The sequence below is a fragment of the Mycteria americana genome, chromosome 15 (genome assembly GCF_035582795.1).
Source record: "Mycteria americana isolate JAX WOST 10 ecotype Jacksonville Zoo and Gardens chromosome 15, USCA_MyAme_1.0, whole genome shotgun sequence".
Classification (NCBI taxonomy): Eukaryota; Metazoa; Chordata; class Aves; order Ciconiiformes; family Ciconiidae; genus Mycteria; species Mycteria americana.
Genome location: NC_134379.1, coordinates 10,016,745 through 10,034,167, shown reverse-complemented (window position 1 = coordinate 10,034,167; position 17,423 = coordinate 10,016,745). Strand labels below are relative to the sequence as shown.

The 17,423-nt window shown below is 61.2% G+C and overlaps 1 protein-coding gene across 5 annotated transcripts in view; it reads right to left on the bottom strand.

The window, feature by feature from the left end:
- GTF2IRD1 (GTF2I repeat domain containing 1) overlaps window positions 1-11,103 on the bottom strand; it is a 68,371-nt gene extending 57,268 nt beyond the window's left edge. For 4 of the 5 annotated variants that reach the window (XM_075518303.1, XM_075518298.1, XM_075518302.1 and 1 more), the window contains exon 1: window positions 10,967-11,100. The gene's annotated coding sequence lies outside the window, so the exon portion shown is untranslated. Of the gene's footprint in view, window positions 1-908; window positions 1,005-10,966 lie in introns of all 5 variants that reach the window. The other variant, XM_075518299.1, reaches the window with a different exon arrangement.
- Between the last annotated feature and the right edge of the window lie 6,320 nt (window positions 11,104-17,423).

Sequence of the window (17,423 nt, the reverse complement as noted above, 5' to 3'; positions counted from 1 at the left end):
TTTTTCCCCCTCTCTATTTTTATTTTTGTGCAGCAGGAGAAAAAACATCCCTTTAAACCCACATAACACACCAACACGCGCACCCCTTCATCTTGGGCCCAAACCGAAACCGCTTCAAATTGCCAATGATACGCATATCTTATCGGGCCTGCTTTGCATAGCGCATAAATATTTATTTGCTTTTAATCCTGCAAAGCAAACCTGCCTCGTGGCACATTTCCCCTAATCGGCAGCTCCGGCGCCCAACGAAGCGCCGAGAGAAGCGGCGTCCCAAATTCGGAGGCTGCTTTAGGTGCGAGGACAGGGAAATAGGCACCCCACATCCAGCACCCGCCGCCTCTTGGGGTGCCGGGGCGGGTTTGGGGGTGCCGAGGCGGCCGTAAGGCACCCCGGTTCCTCGCCACTGGGGAAAGCAAGCGCCTGGCTCAGGTGTCCTATAAATAGCAGGAAATAAATACATGTGCATCGTGGTTTGGGTGCTGGGAGGGGGCTCGATGCTGATTTAGCTCCAGGATGGTGAAGCTTCCAGGAGAGGCGATGCCAGGGGTGGGGACCGGCCCCTCAAAAAAAGAGATTTTGGGGGCTGTGCAAAGGGAGGGCACCTTGTCATGGGGAAGGCAGAGGGCACACAGCTTATTTTTTGGGCTCGCAGCTGATTTTTCGCACGTGCACTTGTCGGGTGGAAAAATGGAAACCCTCCGATGTCTTCACCCACGAGAGGGGAAACAAGGGGCTGCGCTGCTGGCGACCGGCTCACCCCAATTCAGGATGCGGCCGAGCATGGGCCCGTACCCCAAACCCCACCGAGACCCACACAACCTCATACACCACGAAACTTATAGAAACCCATTAAAAAATGAGAATTTTCCAATACCAAATCACCCCAACACCAAAAGTCCCTTAATTACCTCTTGCTTCAGCCAGAAGGATGGGAAGCAGCACGCTCGCCCGCATCCGTCCCCACTCCGCCGCGATCAAAGCATCCAGATCCGGACCCACGGAGCCTGAGATTGTGAATTGATTTCTTAATCAGTTCCCCTTAAATGGGCGGCAAGCAATTAGGCAATGGGCGCCCGCCACCTGGCAGCGCGGGTGCCGAGGCCGGGGGAGCCGGCAAGCTCCCGGCACGGCTCTTCGCACCACGCACAGCCGCAGAGCGGGTAAACACGGAGCTACTTTATAATGGGCAAGTAAATATTTAAATAGGCAGGTTTATTTCGGCTGCCCGGCCGCCGTGCAAGTCCTCTGTGAAGTCGCTGACCCAGGCGGAGCCCAAAAACCTGATTAAAAGCGAAACGCTGTTTATCCCCCAAGATGGGAGGAAGCGCCTTAACCTCTCCCCAAGGCCGGTGCTCTGGGACCGGGGAAGAGAAACCTCCCCAGCCACCCTACAAAAGGCTTTCCCGGGCGCCGAGCGTGATCCCGCATCTCTCCGGCATCTTCAAGGAGCCCCCCTCGCCACCTGAAACCACGACCCCAGGATCTCACAGCTCCGAGGAGAGGTACCGCTCCGTCCCCGCGAACGCCTCCCCCAGCCCCTGCGCCCATCGCCTCGCTGCCGGGGACACGAAGCCCCCGAAGAGGCAGCCCGGCTCTCCCCAGCATCCTTCCCGCTACTCAAAATACCAAGGGCAATAAAGAGAGACTCCAGCAGAAAGCAAAATCAATACCGAGAAGGAAGGTTCTGGGCTTAACCGCCTTTCGCAGCGTCGCTGGTGAACAGCGGGTTAGCGAAGGGGGGGAGGACAGAAAAACCCTCGGTGCACCCACGGCACACGGGTTTAAGAGGGACGGCGTTTGCCGTAAGGTTTTCCATAGGCATCACTGATGGTTTCTAGGTAGGGAGCACGCGGGGGGGTGCAGAGCCAGCCTGGCACCCCCCAGCCTGATCCAACCACAAGCAAAGAGTTGTGGGGAGGAGGAAGAGGAGGAGGAAGAGCAGGGAGACCCCAGCACTGCGTCCTGGCTCCCCCCCGGGCGATGCCGGCACGTGCCCCAGCTGCTGCCATTTTGCTTTTGCGGGGTGCGGAGCCGCGGGGAGGGGGCACCCGGGGCAGAGCCGGCCGTCTGTCAGCCAGCGCCGGCAGAAGAGCCACCCTCCCACTGCGCTCCTCGCCATGGCCCCGACGGGAGCCATTTTCCTTCCCGCTCTTCTGGTCCTGCACCTCCGAAGGGCCGGCTCCGGCTGCCGACGGGCATCGGCTTCCCTGCCCCAATGGGGACAGCAACCAGGGAAGCCAGGCGCGTGCCGCGGCAAAGCCCGCCCGCCGGTCCAGCTGCGGATGAGACCCCCGTGCCACGGGAAAGCCGGCATCCCGGAGCATCCTCAGCAGCAGCTACCCTCAGCAGAGACAACCTCCGCATTATTTTTAATTATCGGGTTTGAAATAATAAAGCATGCCTACGTGCTCTGGCGCATCGATGGCAGCCCAGCACAAGCCCAGCTGTTAAAAATAACCCTTTCCAGGAAGGCGGCTGCCAGCCACCCACAGGCACCCCTGGCCCCGCGGGATGGATGCTCTCCGCTCCACCCATCGGCATCACCGCACCAGGTCCACGGTGAGCCGGAAGGTCAGTGAGCGTGGAAATATGCATCTTACATGCAGAAAAAAATAAAATAAATCAACCAGGAGCAAAAAAAAAAACCAAAACCCTACGATACCTACGCTGCTAGGGGAGAAAGAAATAAATCAGAAAGAAGAAAATTTATCGGCAATGAAGCCACAACCCAAGCAGCCTGCTTTCAGAGAGCGTGTAAAGATGAGGGGATTTGCGCACGACAAGGTGCGGAGGGGAGGCAAGCATCGCCCTCGCCGGCAGCTAAAGTCGAGGAAACTTTTGCATTGCTGTGGCGGCGCTGGAGCCAGCTTTTATCATGGAGAGCCTCGCGCGCAGGCAGCGATAGGGCTGGATTTCTGCAGGTGTAATTCCCACGGAGATAAAGACCTTGTTTTTCAACAAGCGGCGGCATTGTACATAAATTACAACAGCAAACATGGGGAAACAAAGAGGTTTTCAAGAGAGCGCGTAATCCTCGAAGGGGCAGCTCAGGGAAAGCCGGCGGGCGGCCGCGGGCAGACGATGTGGGAGAGACGTGGGGCTAATCTCGTGCTCTCCCACCTCCCCATAAAGGAATAAACCTTTGGGCAGGTGGGGAAAAAAAATTAACCCACTTGAACGATAAGTATTTGAGGGGCCCAGGACGGAGGTGAGATTTTTCATGCCAGACGCCACGTGCCTGCTGTTCCCTGCAGCAGGAGCCAGCAAGGAGCCGTGGCAAGGGCAGGGGCGGATGCTGGATCCATCCCCGAGCCACGTCTTTGCTCCGGGAGCTTGCACGGGGAGGGCTGGGGACGCACTGCACCGGATCGGTCATCTCGCGGGACTCTCAGGTCACACTCGCCTCTCCTCTGTCTTTTCCCCCCCCCCCCTCTCTTTTTAAATAAAATAAATAAATACAACCTGACACTAATTCTAATGGTTTTAATAAATGTTTAATGTCCTGTTAAAGGTCGCCCGCCGCCCGCTCCCGCCACAGACCTGCATTAACAGCACACGGGCCGCTCGCTTGGAACCGCGCCGTTTCATCGGGGTTCAAACGCCCGGCCCGCTCCTCTCCCCAGGCAGGCGTCCCCCGGGGAAGCTGCCGGGCAGCGGCGGCAGGGGGCCGGCGCGTGCCAGAAACCTGCAGCGAACCCCAGCTAACCCCCCTGCTTTCGATGCAAGCCCCCGGCCAAGCTTCATCGGGGGGCACGCGGGGCGTTTGCATTTTTGAGAGCAAAACCACCAAACGCTAAGGCAGGGTAAAATGCCGTAATTTCGCTTCGCGGGCTTCTAGGCATTTGGCCCCAGAAAGACAAGATGAAATTACAGCCCGGCAATGCCCCTAAAGGGTGCAGAGCAATTTATTTTCAGTGATCCTCCTCTAATGAAGCTAATTTATAACCTTGTCAGAAGGCGCACGCAGACTTGGGGCACCAGCGCGGCTCCCTTCTCCCAGCCTGCCTTTCCCGGGATGAAAACCTCCAACCCAAACCCCAACCAGGATGTTTATTTAAGGCCCAAAACCCCAAAGGCACTTTAAATACGCGGAGTTCCTCACATATTTCACCGACTGAGTGTGATCCTTCCTGACGGCGACCGCAAAAGGGCTGCCAGTGCCTGCGGAGGTGCGGGGGTCTCTGCCGCCACGGGGACAGGGCTGTCCCGCTGTCGGACGGGCGCAAGGCTGATGCTGTGGGACCCAGGGACCTGGGGGCATCTCGGGGCGTTCCTGCAGACCAGAGCATCCCCACACACTGGGGTCTCCGCAGCTCGGCAACGTGGTGACCCGGTTTTCGGGGGACTCGCCGACGACCCTGCCACCATCCCGACAGCCCCACCGCGCTCCGATGGGGATCGGTCCTCGCCAGCTGGAAGGGTTCAACAGCTCATCCCCTGGCTGGTTAAAAGGGGGGAACCGTAAGAAAAAGCCCTTTCTCCATCCGTACCAACCGCTTCTGTTTCTCCCGAGACACGCAAGACCCACGGCAGACACCGGCAAGAAGGAGCAGGGGAGAAGCGGTGCGGCAGGCAGCTCCCACCGCTCCGCCAGCGCCGCGCAGCAGCGCTTTAGCAGATGGTGGATCGTAACATCGTTATATTTACCTAACGAGACTGCTTTATTGTAGCCCTCCAACGATAAAGCGAGGGTGTCTAAAGGCGGCGGCCAACTTCTGGGCTTTGACAAAGCAGGTGCCAAAAATACGTATGTATTTTAAATCTATACATAAATCACGGTTTCAGAGATCACGATCATGTTAATACACTGATTGTTTTTTCCCCATACTAAAACGTACGTGACTCGTATGCAACAAAAAAGACGTACTATCCAATGCTTTAAATCCTTCTAAGTGCCGGGGAGCAGAGCTGCGGTGGCAATTTGGGCAATGCCACGGGCACGCAGGCTCAAACCCCAATCTACCCGGCCCAGGACATGTGATGGGTGTGCCAGAGACAGCGTTCCTCCAGGCAAGGACATTCGTTCACTGCTTGCACAGCAAACAGGGTCCGAGCCTCCTAAATACAAATGCAATACAAATAATAAAGATAATTCCCGCATATTTAATCATTACCAGAGCTCTGGGTAGAAATGAAAATCAGGGCCCTACTAATTAGGGAGACATAATCCTGCCTTTCCTACAGGTTTTTCCATCCCCGTCTCCTACCCTGCAATGAAACAAGCAGAGAACCGACCCGATGGGGAGGAGCGTGACTTCGACGGGAGCCTCAAATAGGTCCCAAAGCCTGCCCGCAGCGGGCATAGCCCCGTCCTACCGGTGCTGGGGGAGATACGCCCAAATACCCATCCCAGGGGGCTCGGCGCCGGTCCAGCCCCGAACGCAAACCATCCTTTAGTCCCTTCTGGGAAGGTCTGAGCAGCAGCACCCATCCAGGGAAAACCCTACCACCGCAATGGGGTCTCTGCCCTGCGGCAGGGTACGGCCCGGCAGCCCAACAACCCATCTCAAGCCTCGTCCTAAACCTTTCGGCATCCCGGAGGCTCTCCCCGACGGCTGGTGGCGGGCCGGCAGGGGAGGGCACGCCTGCCTCACCGGCACTGCTCCCGGGTGCCGCCATCGATGCGACACGCCACGCGTGCTCCCCGGCGCCGAGCCCTTATGAAGTGGCCGGGTTTAATTTCAGGCGCGAGGATTGCTGCTAATTAGAAGCAGGACTGGGTTGGCCTCTTTCATCTGTGCGTGTCGGCGTGGGGGACTCTGCCCACCTCCAGGGAGCCACCTCCATCCCCGGCACGATGGCCGGGGCCGTCTCCACCGCCCAGGGCCGACCCTTCGGTGCCACCAGGCCGGAGCTCCAGCAGCAGATGAGCAACCCGGTGTCCGGCGTCCCAAGGCAAGGTCACCTCACGCAGGCACTAGGAGCGGGTGGTTTCCCAGGCGGGAGACACGTCCACGCAGACGCAGCTGGAGGTAAAGGCAAGAGGAGAGCTCTGCCGAAACCTGGGCGCGGAGATGCGCTCATCCCTGCATGCCACCCTTTAAAGATGGGCGAAGCATCTTCTGGCGCACAACCTGATAAAACTAAGGAGGTCTTCTTCACCCACTGCAATGGTTTCATTTCCCCAGCGTTCCCTTCCTCCGGAGGACTCCCTCTCCGCTCACCGCAAGTTCTCCCTGAGCCAGACTGACCGCCTCTATGTTCTTCTAACCAGCAGTCACCAGAGGGAAAGCTTTGAGGTTTTCTTGCCTTTTTTTTTAGCAAGGGGGAAGGAAGCCAAGGGCTCCTCAACAGCCTCGCCACCGGCACAACCCGTGGCTGGGATCCCACACGTCCATCCCCTGCCTTGGCCAGGGCTCAGCTCCAACCTGGCTACCAAACATCTCTTCTCATGTAAAGGGATTTCTCAGCCCCTCTTCAAACAACCCCATAAAGCTGCTGGTTATCAGGGCCCGGGTACCACGTGTTTCTCTCTCGGAAGCGTACAAATCCCTCCAACCTCCGTCCACCCGTGACAGGGGGAGGTTTCTCCTCCAGGAACATCAAACCCCCAGCTAAGCAGGACACGCAGCCCCTGGCAGTGACCAGCACCTGCATGCATCACCAAAAAGTGAAAGAAAGACTCAAAAAGTTACAAAACATCCTGCCCACCCGTCTCCCCCCCACCATCTCCAGAGGGATCTGTGCCCCAAGCACCCTCTGAGCTCCCAGGCGTGGATCAGCAGCAGGTCTGTGGTGCCCACCACAAGCATCTGCACCCGTCCACTTGCACCCACTGCTTGGATGGCTCTGGGGCACAGCCAGGCCCTGGCACACCCCGCAGGGGACGTCACCTGCAGGCAGGGGACATTCAGGTTTGTCCCCTTCAAGCGGCTGGGGCAGAGGTCCCAGGCACGCAGGCGGCGCTGGAGGACACGTTTCCAGGACCTCTCCTGCGTCCACACCGACGTCCCCACCAGCATTCGCCCCTTTAATTTTGCGGATTTAAAGAAAATTAAGACAGACACCTCACGTGAGGCGGAGATCAGCTCTGAGGGGGGAAGCCCTGGTAAAGGACGGTGACATCCGTGCGGACGCACAGCCGCAGAGCGATGCTCCTCGCCGGTCGCCTGCTCGTCCCGCTGAGGTTAATTCTCTTCTTCAACCAGCCAGAGCAGCACGGAGCAGAGACAAGGCAACGTGAAACCAGAAAACCCAAACAGAAGCTGTTTGCGTGCAGGAATGTAAATCCCACCTTGGTACAGCCTGCTCTCAAGGAGGGATTCGTGTACCGAGGGCTTTTCTTCATAGCATGCTACCTATGGGAAAGCCTTGCTGCCGCCATAGGTAGGTCCCTCAGAAACCACCGCCAAAGTGTTCGTAAAGCGGCGTTTGGCAGCGGCTCCCGAACCGGGACGAGACACGGGGGTATTCCCACAGCAGATGCTTTGGGGGATTTCTCCGGCAGCCACCCCCTTCCCAGCCCATCGCTCCCCCCCTGCGGGGGCACCACGCAGCAGGGATGAGCTCCCACCCGGACTCAGCTGACATTTTTCTCTTGGGCTCGAAGCAGATTCAACCAACGGGGCTGCACTAAGAAACGAAGCACTGAACCGGTGAGCAAAAGAACCCTAAATCCCCAATCCATAAAGCCCACCTGGACCCCAGCCACCACGCAGCCCCGAGCCTCCCACGGCTTCGGACCAGACCAAGGGCTCCTGACCTCTTTTTAGAGACGATGCTTCAAGAGATTTAAATAAAACATGTCCTGTGAAGGGACAGGCTGCAGCAGGGCAGAGCAAGGTCCCAGGAAACCTTGCTCTGCTCTGCCAAGACCCGCTGTCTCCCCAGCAAACCTCCAGCCGGGGCTGCTCGCCGCCCCCAGCCCCGCTGCTCGGGCCAGCATCCAGATGGACACCAGGAGGCCCTTCCCTACGGCTTCCAGCTGGGCTCTTCCCAATAAATGAATCAATAAATACATTTTTAGCTCCTGGATGGATATCTCCATCCTTGGAAGGGGCTCCCAGTAGGTCCTCTCTACTCCTCCCTGTCCTCGGGGAGAAGGCTTCTAGGGGTGGTGAACCCACCCCACGTGCCTCCAGCATCTGCCTCTGCTCCCCTCGAAGCCCCAGAGGAGGTTTGTCCTTGCCGATGAGGTGCAACACACGCAGACGTGGCTGGAGGGCCAGGAGCAGAGCACGGGTACCAACACAGCCCCTCGCCCACGCATCCCCTTCCCCAAACCATCACCCACCACCTACACCCAAGCCCAGCCATCCCGGGAGCAGCAGTCCCCATCCACACCTCTTCTTCCGCGACGAGCCACCACCACGTCCACACGCCACAGGCGTCTGCAAATGGATGCTGGTGGCACAAGGAATAACCGCACCCGTCAGCTGACAGGCAGGGCAGGGCACCGCTGCCCAAGCCGGGGACAGCCGGCGCCGAGCCCTGTGCCCACCCCAGGGGTCAGCCCCGTAGTGGGCAACCGGCTGGGGACGAGCCTGGTCAGCGACCGGAGTCCCTCCGCCTTCCTCCAGCCTAGCCGCCGGGGTGCAGCCACCGAAATTCCCAAAGGAAGTACAGGGCATTGATAATTGCCGAAAAAAATCTGAGCTATTTCCTGCGGGAGCAGCGGATGGGAATCCCCCATTAGCTCCAACAGCGAAAGGTCGCTTGTTTTGGTCTGGGATTTTTGGGTTTTGGGGTTTTTTTCTCCTTCCTTTAAGCAGAGCATTGCTCAAGTCATACGTAATGCACATCATGCGGGACAGCCAAACCTGTCCCCTCCGTGCCGGCCCCAAAGTCCACCCTCCTTGTCACCTCCTGCCCCACGCAAGGTCCCACCGGATGCCTGCCGGCACCGTGCCGGGCTGCCAGCAAGGGCATCGCGTCTCTCGCCCGGGCTGGTAGGGCAGGTTGCTAAATACGTCCCTGAGCAGGTTCCTTCCCTCTTCTCCCTGCTTCTCATTAGCAAACTGCAATGAGCAGCAACCCGCGGCAGCACCAGCAGCTCCTCCACCGAGACGGGAAAGCCCTCCTGGGAGGGCAGCAAAGGGAGGTGACAGCGGCCACCGGCTTCGTCACCCCCCCGGCTCCTGCAGGCACCCCGCAAGGGCAGCTGCCCGACCCCTTCCCCTGCCCGCACCCAGCAGCGATGCATCCCGGGCAGGGTTCACCCCAAAAACGTGGCCTTGAGAGGCGATGCCAGCTCGGACAGCAGCGGTGCACGGGAAGACCAACGGTGGGGGCCCGTGGGACACGGCAGAGGTGCCGAGCCGTGGCCTTTAGCATCCCAGCCCCTCGGCTGCCGGCGGGGTCGGGTCTGACGCCGGCGGCCGCTCCACCGCTTTCTCATTTCAGAGTAAGCGCTGCGGTGGTTTCCACAGGAGTAGGAAATTCCACGGGCGCAGACAGGCAACAGCCAACGTAGCGGGTCTGGCCGTGCCGGTGGGGACCGGAGACCCGGGATCCTGCGGAATTAAAGGCGCTCGCATCCACAGGGTTATTCCCCAGTTGCAGCACTTCCAGCAGCTCCTCCGGTGGGAGCGGCGCAGGGAGCAGACACCCCGAAGCCAGGGGCTCCGTCATGCGAGGCTCCGTGCTGACGTCCCCAGGCGGTCGCTCTGTCCGGACCTTGCACACCGACGGGCGACGGATGCGGCAGGAGGCCGAGCGACCGACCCTGAAGCGCCCGCGACACCCGGCCCCGTGGCTCTGCAGCGACGCTCGGCAGCACCGACGCCTCCCGAAGCGCTCTCGCCCAGGCGTGCCCACCGCAAACACCCGGGGACTACCTGCGCAGTGCCGCCGGGTCCGAGGCTCGCTCCGGCACAACACGCATTAATAGGTTCGCTCCTGTTTAGAGCTTATCCCAGATGAACCCACCGCCAGCCCCGCGCGCTGGAAGGACAAGGGCACCGGCTCCCCGGGGAGCAACTTTCTGCCCATCGCGGTTGTCCCCACGCGCTGAGAAACCTCCGCTTGCCCCCGCCAGCGCCCGGAGAGGCGGAGGACGTCCGTCCCTGCACCCCACAGGCCGCGGGGCCGAGGCCGGGTTACCAGCCTAGCCGAAGCCCCGAGCGCTTCGTCAGCTCAACCCTGCGTTTCTATTTCCAGCCGCGCTGCCGCCTTTCCCCGCGCCGGCGAAGAGGGAGGCGAGCCCCGGCAAAGCCCCGCTCGCAGCTTCCCTTCCAGCCCGGCACCACCAGACGCAGCCGGGGCAGGTGGCGGCCCTGGAGCTGCCCGAGGGACGTGGGACACCGAGGGCCACGGGACACCGCTGCGGTGCCGAGCGCCAAGGGCCAGCCCGGCATCCCCTGCAGCACCACCCCCGGCGCCCCTGCAGCGCTATCCCCCCCAGCCCTGGTGCCTCCCCGGCCCTGGTGCCTCCTGGCACCCCCCAGCCCTGATGGACCCCACCAAGCCCAAGACCCATCATCACCCCCAGCATTCCCCCCCCCAGCCCCAATGAGCTCAACACCCCCCTAGCCCGAATATCCCCAGCATCTCCCCCAAGCCCTACAGCCCCCCAACATCCCTCCCACCCCCCCAGCATCCCCGCCAGCCCTCCTGCCCCGCAGCATCCCCCAGCCCTCCCACCCCCCCAGCCCCCGTGCCCCCCCGCACTATCCTCCCCCAGCACCCCTATCACCCCCCGGCCCTGACCAGCCTAGCGCTCCCCCCCAGCCCTATCGCCCCCCAACACCCCCCAAGCCTCGATGCCCCCACAGCCCTGCCGCCCCCCAGCAGCCCCAATGCCCCCCCCCACCCCCCAGCCCCATCACCCCCCCAGCCCTAACGGAGCCCGGCATCACCCCCGCCCCCCCCCCCCCCAGCCCCAACGCCCCCCCGCCCCCCCCAGCCCCATCGCACCTAGCATCCCCCAAACCCCCGCATCCCCCCCCGGCTCTCCCCCCCCAGGAGCGGGACCGGGGGAGGGAGCGGGGGGGACGGGGAGGAGGTGGGGGCCAAAACTTTTCCTTACCGCGGGCGGCTGCGGGCGCGGCGCTCCTGCCTCCCCCGGCGAGGCTGCGCGGGAGCGGCGGGGGCGGGCGGGCGGGGGCCGGGACGGAGCCGCCTCCCGCCGCCTCCCGCCGCTTCCCTCCTCCCCGGGCGGAGCCGGTGCTACCCGGTGGGGGCTTAAAGGACAGAAGGGAGGGGAAGGGGGGGCGGGGGGGAAAAAAAAAACCCCGCCGAACCCCGAGCTGGGGAGGGAGAGCAGCTCTTTGTTCTGTAATCCCAGTAAAAGTGCCAGCCATTCGCCCCGCCGCTAATCCCAGCCCCGCTCAACGGCACCATCCATTGGCTGCCATTTACATACGGGATTAACCAGCCCGATAACCGGACGGGGGGGTTGGGGGGGGGGACGAGCTGTGTTAAAGCCTTTCATGCCGCGCCGGGGCCGTGCCGAGCCGCGCCGAGCCGTGCCGAGCCGGAACGGCTCGGCACGGCTCGGCGCGGCTCGGCACGGCGTGGGTGCTGGGGGGGGGTGGGTGATAGGGGTGCAACGGGGACCTGTCGCCACCTGTTGGTGTTGGCATGGCTGGGCCTGGCACGGTTTGGCACGGTTTGGCTTGGTATAGCGCGGCCCTTGTATGGTTTAACGCGGTTTGGTACGGTTTGGCTCGGTACGGTACGGCGCGCCGCAGCCTTGCTCTGTACGGCTCGGCTCCGTTTGGCGTGGCTTGGCACGGCACGGCGCAAGCTTGGCACGGCCTGGTCCTGCGTGGCTCGGTATGGCACGGTATGGCTTGGCGCAGCCTTGCCCCGTATGGCTTGGCTTAGCACAGCATGGCATGGCTTGGCATGGCCTGGCCCTGCGTGGCTTGGCTTCGCACGGCGTGGATTGGCATGGCGTGGCTTGGCATGGCCTGGCCCTGCATGGCACAGCTCGGCTCGGCACAGCTCGGTTCAGCATGGCACAGCTTGGCATGGCCTGGCCCTGCACGGCTTAGCATGGCACAAGACAGCTCGGCACAGCCTGGCCCCACACAGCTTGGCTCGGCATGGCATGGCACGGCACCGCACGGCTCCGCAGGGCATAGCACGGCTCAGCTCAGCACAGCCTTGCCCCACGTGGCTTGGCTGGGCTCAACATGGCATGGCTTGGCACGGCCTGGCCCTGCGTGGCTTGGCTCAGCACAGCGTGGATTGGCATGGCATGGCTTGGCACGGCCTGGCCCTACGTGGCTTGGCGTGGCATAGCACGGCTTGGTACAGCCTGGCCCCGCACAGCTCGGCTCGGCACGCCTTGGCTTGGCACAGCATGGCGTGGCATGGCCTGGCCTTGCACCGCTTGGCATCGTGTAGCGCCGCTTGGCTCGGCACGGCACACAGCTTGGCACAGTCTCGCCCTGCTTAGTTCAGCTCGGCACGGCTTGGCTCGGCGTGGCACGGCTTAGCGTGGCCTGGCCCTGCACAGCTCGGCACGGCACAGCACAGCTCGGCGCAGCCTTGCTCAGCATGGCTTGACTCGGCATGGCACAGCAAGGCACAGCCTGGCCCCGCACAGCCCGGCTCGGCACAGCATGGCCTGGCTCGGCATGGCCCGTTACGGCATAGCTTGACACGGCACAGCCCGCCACGGCATGGCCCGGCCCGGCACAGCCCAGCCCGGCATGGCCCAGCTTGGCACGGCGCAGCTCGGCACGGCGCGGGCCAGCTTGGCCCGGCACGCCCCGGCCTGGCGTGCCCGTGGGGAGCCCCCCGTTCACCAGAGCCAGGCGCGGCGGTGCCGGGAGGTCCCGCCTGCCCCGTCGGTGCTGCCGCCATCCCCGGCCACCCCCGCCCCGCGGCACAGAGGCCAAGGCTGCGTTTGCCGGCCGGGAAGACGACTCACGAGGAGGAAATGATTATTTTCCGAATTCCTCGCTGCATATTAAGGAATGGCAAATTAAAACAAATGAAAAACTATTAAAAATAACTTGACAGCATTTTAACCTCGAAAGTTTGGAAACTGCTGACAGGTTTTTTCCCTTTGAAGCACGCACATTATGCAGCTGCTCCATTAGCTGGATTTTGTTTTAAATAAGTGATGATTTATTACTGCTCCGGGGCCACGGGGAGAAGAAAACATTTTAAGAGAAAACACTTTTTTTCCAGTTTCTGGAGAGGTGGGGAAGCGGGGGGTTTCGGCTCTGCCGAGCCCCACGCAGGCACCCGGCACCCCCAGCCTCCCTCCCCACGGCATCAGGCCTGGCAAACTCATTGCACCGGTAGCAGCAGGCAGGGGGCTGCTCTGGGTCCCAGCAAAATCCCAAGCGGGATGAAGGGTTTGGTGGGACGGGGCTCCGTGGGGCAGGGCTCCGTGGGGCAGGGTGCGTCCCCCCGGGGTGGCCAGAGCCGCTCCCCGGTTCAACCCGGCATCGGCTGTCCCTGGGAGCGTAAATGGTGAGCGAAAACACACTCGCTGAATAATTAAATGGAAGATCTTACTCCGAAGAAAGAAATCAGGGCATCTTTTGGCTAATTATCTTTCAGCCAGACCCCCCCCAAAAAAACCCAAGCCACCAAAATTAATTTAATTAGGTCATCTGAGTGCAGGAGCTGCCTGCGTAGGACGGGCAGGTTTCAGTGCGGGGCTCTCCAGCCCTTCTGCAGCACCCTGCCGGCCGAAATCCATGGCCCTTGGCCGGGGAAACCTGTGCAATAAAAAATAAAGGGGGAAAAAAAAGTGTTTTGATGCAACATCCAGGGGCCGCGGCCGTGGGCAGCCCCTGCTCCGCGCCCCGGCAGGGCTGTGGCCCGAGGCGCCCGTCGCAGCGGGCAGAGGTTTCGGGCGGCGCTGGGGTCCTGCCTTCGGCTGCCCTCGGCGCAGGCTCGTGCTCACCCTTGCTCCCAAAAGCTGCCCTCCCTGGGGCCAGCCCCGCACCCCCGGGGCGGCCGGGGGGTTCCAGCAGCCCCAAGGGAACGTCGACAGCCACAGGCGCCGATGTTGGTACTGGGGGGACTGAGCAGCCCCCCCCCGCGTACGGCTCGCGGCCGCTGCAAATACTCTGCAGGGCGACGCTTCTCGGAGCCCGCCGAAGGATGCTGGCCCTCGGAGGGGACCTTGGCAAAGAGGGTTTCCAAGGCCCTTTGGCCGAAGACCAACATCTGGCTGGCTCCGAACGCGCAGGGAACCGTCCTGCCCTTTTGCCTCGCTCCAGCAGAGGCCCTGAGAGCTGGTCGCAAGGCTGGGACCCCAGCGCCGAGCCCCAGGGCCGGCTCTGTGCCAGCTGGCTTTGGGGTCTGGTTTTGCTCCTCGCCGTTGGGGACCGTGAACCGAAATAACGTTGGAGACCCGCGGGTGCTGCCTTTAGCTACCGGTGAGTGAACAGAGAGCTCAGACCCCGCGGCCGGCAGCAGCTCCCAACGGAGCCTCTGCTTCGGGCGCCGTCCCCAGGCAGGGCTGCGAGCGCTTGGGAGGGGGAGAGGCCAAAATGATCCTGAAATTTGGAGAAGGAGCCTGGGATCTTCCCAGGCGTGGTGCGGAGGAGGGCAGGCTGCGGGCTGAACCCCATGAGTGCCGGGAGGGACGGGCTGAGCCGCGGCTCGGCTGCTTGGGGAGGTCTCCTGGGGCTGCTGCCAGCTGGGGGCTATGGAGTTCAGGGGGAGGTGGACCCTCTGGAGGAACCCAGATGTTCTCCAGATGTTCCACTGGGAGTGAATCCACACAGGTGGGCTCAGCCCCCCTGAGCCCCCATCCTCTGTGGATTATGAAAGGATGCCCGGTCCAGCCGGGGGACGGATGCGATGGCTTCAACGCTCTCTTGCAATTTTCACATCTACGCACGTCTCCGAAGGAACCCGCCACAATAGGATAAAAGTGGGGGCAAGGCATTTTATTTGGGGGCCGAAACAATGAGCCGCACCAACCCGTCCAACGAGGCGAACGGCGTGAGAGCGATGGTTTAATCTGCTCTATCTGCGGCAATAAAGAGGTTCCTTGTCACAGCACTGACAAAAGAAAAGGCAACACAGCCAGAAAACAATCCTATCTGCAGAAAGATTTCTTTTTTATTTTTAATTTGTTAATTAGTGACTGCTGGGCATCACAAGAATCGTTGTTTTCTCTGATATGCTGATTTCTTCTGACTCTCGGTGGAATTGGAGATCACAAAAACAAAAAAAAGAAAAGCCGCTTCTTTAGAAGAGGGAACGGGGGAAAAAGTTTTAGTAAGGTCGGGAGAAATTTAATTGAAAGAAAGGGTTTATTTCTTCTTTCCTAAAGGGGTATTGTGTTCTTTTGCTAGAGCAAATCGCTGGTAAAAACGACGGAGGCAAAACAAAATGGTTTTTAAATTGTAGATCAAGAGCGGGACGTTTCTGGAAGCCCCCCGCAACCCGTCGCTGCCAGGCGCGTCTCGGGCGAGCGGCGCGGCTGTGGGGAGCTGGCATGGCCCGGAGCAGGGCCGGGAGGTGCGAAAGCGCGCCAGGAAAAGCCTAGAGGAGAAAGTACTGGGGTCTGCGGCTGCGGGTGGGAAGCTTTGAGGGCTGGGGGGAAAAAAGAGCTTTTCAAGCCATTGCTCGCACTTGGAGCAACAAGACTTTGCATGCAGCAAATTAACCGCTGGGTTCTGGGCTGTATTTGCAGCGAGTCCGTCCTGCACCGAAAACAGCTACTGCGGGGAGAGCTGTGCACCGAGGCAGCCAAAAGGGTTATTAATTCTTTTGCAAGATATATGCTATTGAGTACAACTGGCAAGGATTCCCTGCAAACCCCGAGCTGCTATCTGTTGGTCCCAAACATATTTGTAGAAAGATAAAAAAAAAAAAAAAACCACCACCAAACCCTCTCTCCATTCCCTGCCTGCTGGGGCATAGCGATGGCTTATAGTGAATATTTACTCTGCCTATCTCCATTTAACATATCTATCTGCGGTGCCAGCCGCCTGCAGTTGTGCCGTCCTTTGAACGCTGCGCCGCAGAAAGAGTTTGCTCCGGCGCAACAGATAAAATGCTTTTCCAGTTGTCTTGCGTGTGTCCCTTGAATTATTTCCATACTAATGAGAGCCTGGCGAGGCGCGCCTGAACCGGAGCCTCCGGACAGCGTCCTGGGGAGCAGAGCGGGGAGATTTCCATTTTCTGCCCCCCCCCCCGTCTTTCCCAGCTCCACATCTCCTGGCAGGAGAAAAGGCCCTTTCCCAAGCTGACCCTGTCACCGGGGTTGTTTTTGGCTCATCAGCGCGAGGGACGGAGAATCCTTCGCACACCCGTGCGGGCAGGAGGGCTGCCGCGGGTACCGGCCGCGTCCCTGGGGGGTCCGGCAGCCCAGCCCTTGGCCCCAGGGTCCCCTCTGCAGACTTCAGGCATCCAAACAGGAGCGGGGAGGCCCCATGCGTGGAAATCCCACTCCCTGGCGTGGGAAGGCGGGCAGTGGGGTTACCCCTGCACCACGTTTCGGCCGAGAGCGTCACCTTCTCCCGCCGGTGGGGGACGAGGGGCTGCCGGGGGAGCACCGGCCCTGAGCCCTGCCCAAGGTCAGGCCGATATTCATACATTTTTAATCAAACCCGCAGCTAAGGTTACGGCCCGAGCCTTTGAAATCGCCGCGTAATTTTGCAGTGAGGCTCCGGCTTTGCCCGTCAGCACCTTCCCCGCGGGGCTGCGGCCCCAGCAAAGCTCCTCACCCCCCATCCCCTGCCCAGGCTGCTTTCTGCCCCCATTGCAACCCCCTGACTCGCTGCCCGGAAAAGCCATCCCCGCCGGAGGACCCACGCCCTCGCCGCCCACCGGCTCCCATGCCAGCAATGAACTGAGAGCATCGGTTCTCTGCAGGCACGGGGTCTCGGCCCCAGCGCCCCCACGGCGCGGCCGGCCTGGCACAGCCCCACCGAGTGCTGGTCGGGGCACCCACCCGCTCGCGCCCTTGCAGCGCCGACACCGAGGGTCGGAGACATTGACGTTCCCATTGGGTCCGTGCGGTGCAAAAGTAAACTTAATGACATTATCTGCTGATCTGGTAATTAATACCCTGGATGCTTTTTATTGGAATGAGCGAGGGCCGGGACATGCCAGGGGTTTTAATGAAGGGCCATGCCGGAGAGACACATCCCCCCAGTTTCCCCTGGAAGGGGCTGTGCTGGGGCTTGGGGGCTGGTTTGGGGTCCGGGGGGTGCAGTCGGCATGGGGTGCCTCGCGCCCCACATCAGGAGCCCTGGGGCGGTCCCAGCCCTGCACCCACCTCACCGCCCCGCGCGCCTCGCTCTCCCTCCCCATGCAGTACAGCTAAGCGCCACGCCGAGCCCCACCGGGTCTTTTTTTAAACGAGACGCTTTCAAGATCTTTAAATATTAGGCAAGAAGCGTTTTCCCAGGCTCGCGCTGTGCCACACGCCGCAGCGCCCGTTTGGGGCAGGGAGCAGGCAGAAACCCGCTGCCCGACAGCGGCGGGGAGGCAGGGACCGTTTCGCTCCAAAACGGCTGTATCTTTCGTTGAGCCCGCTGCTATTTTTAATACAG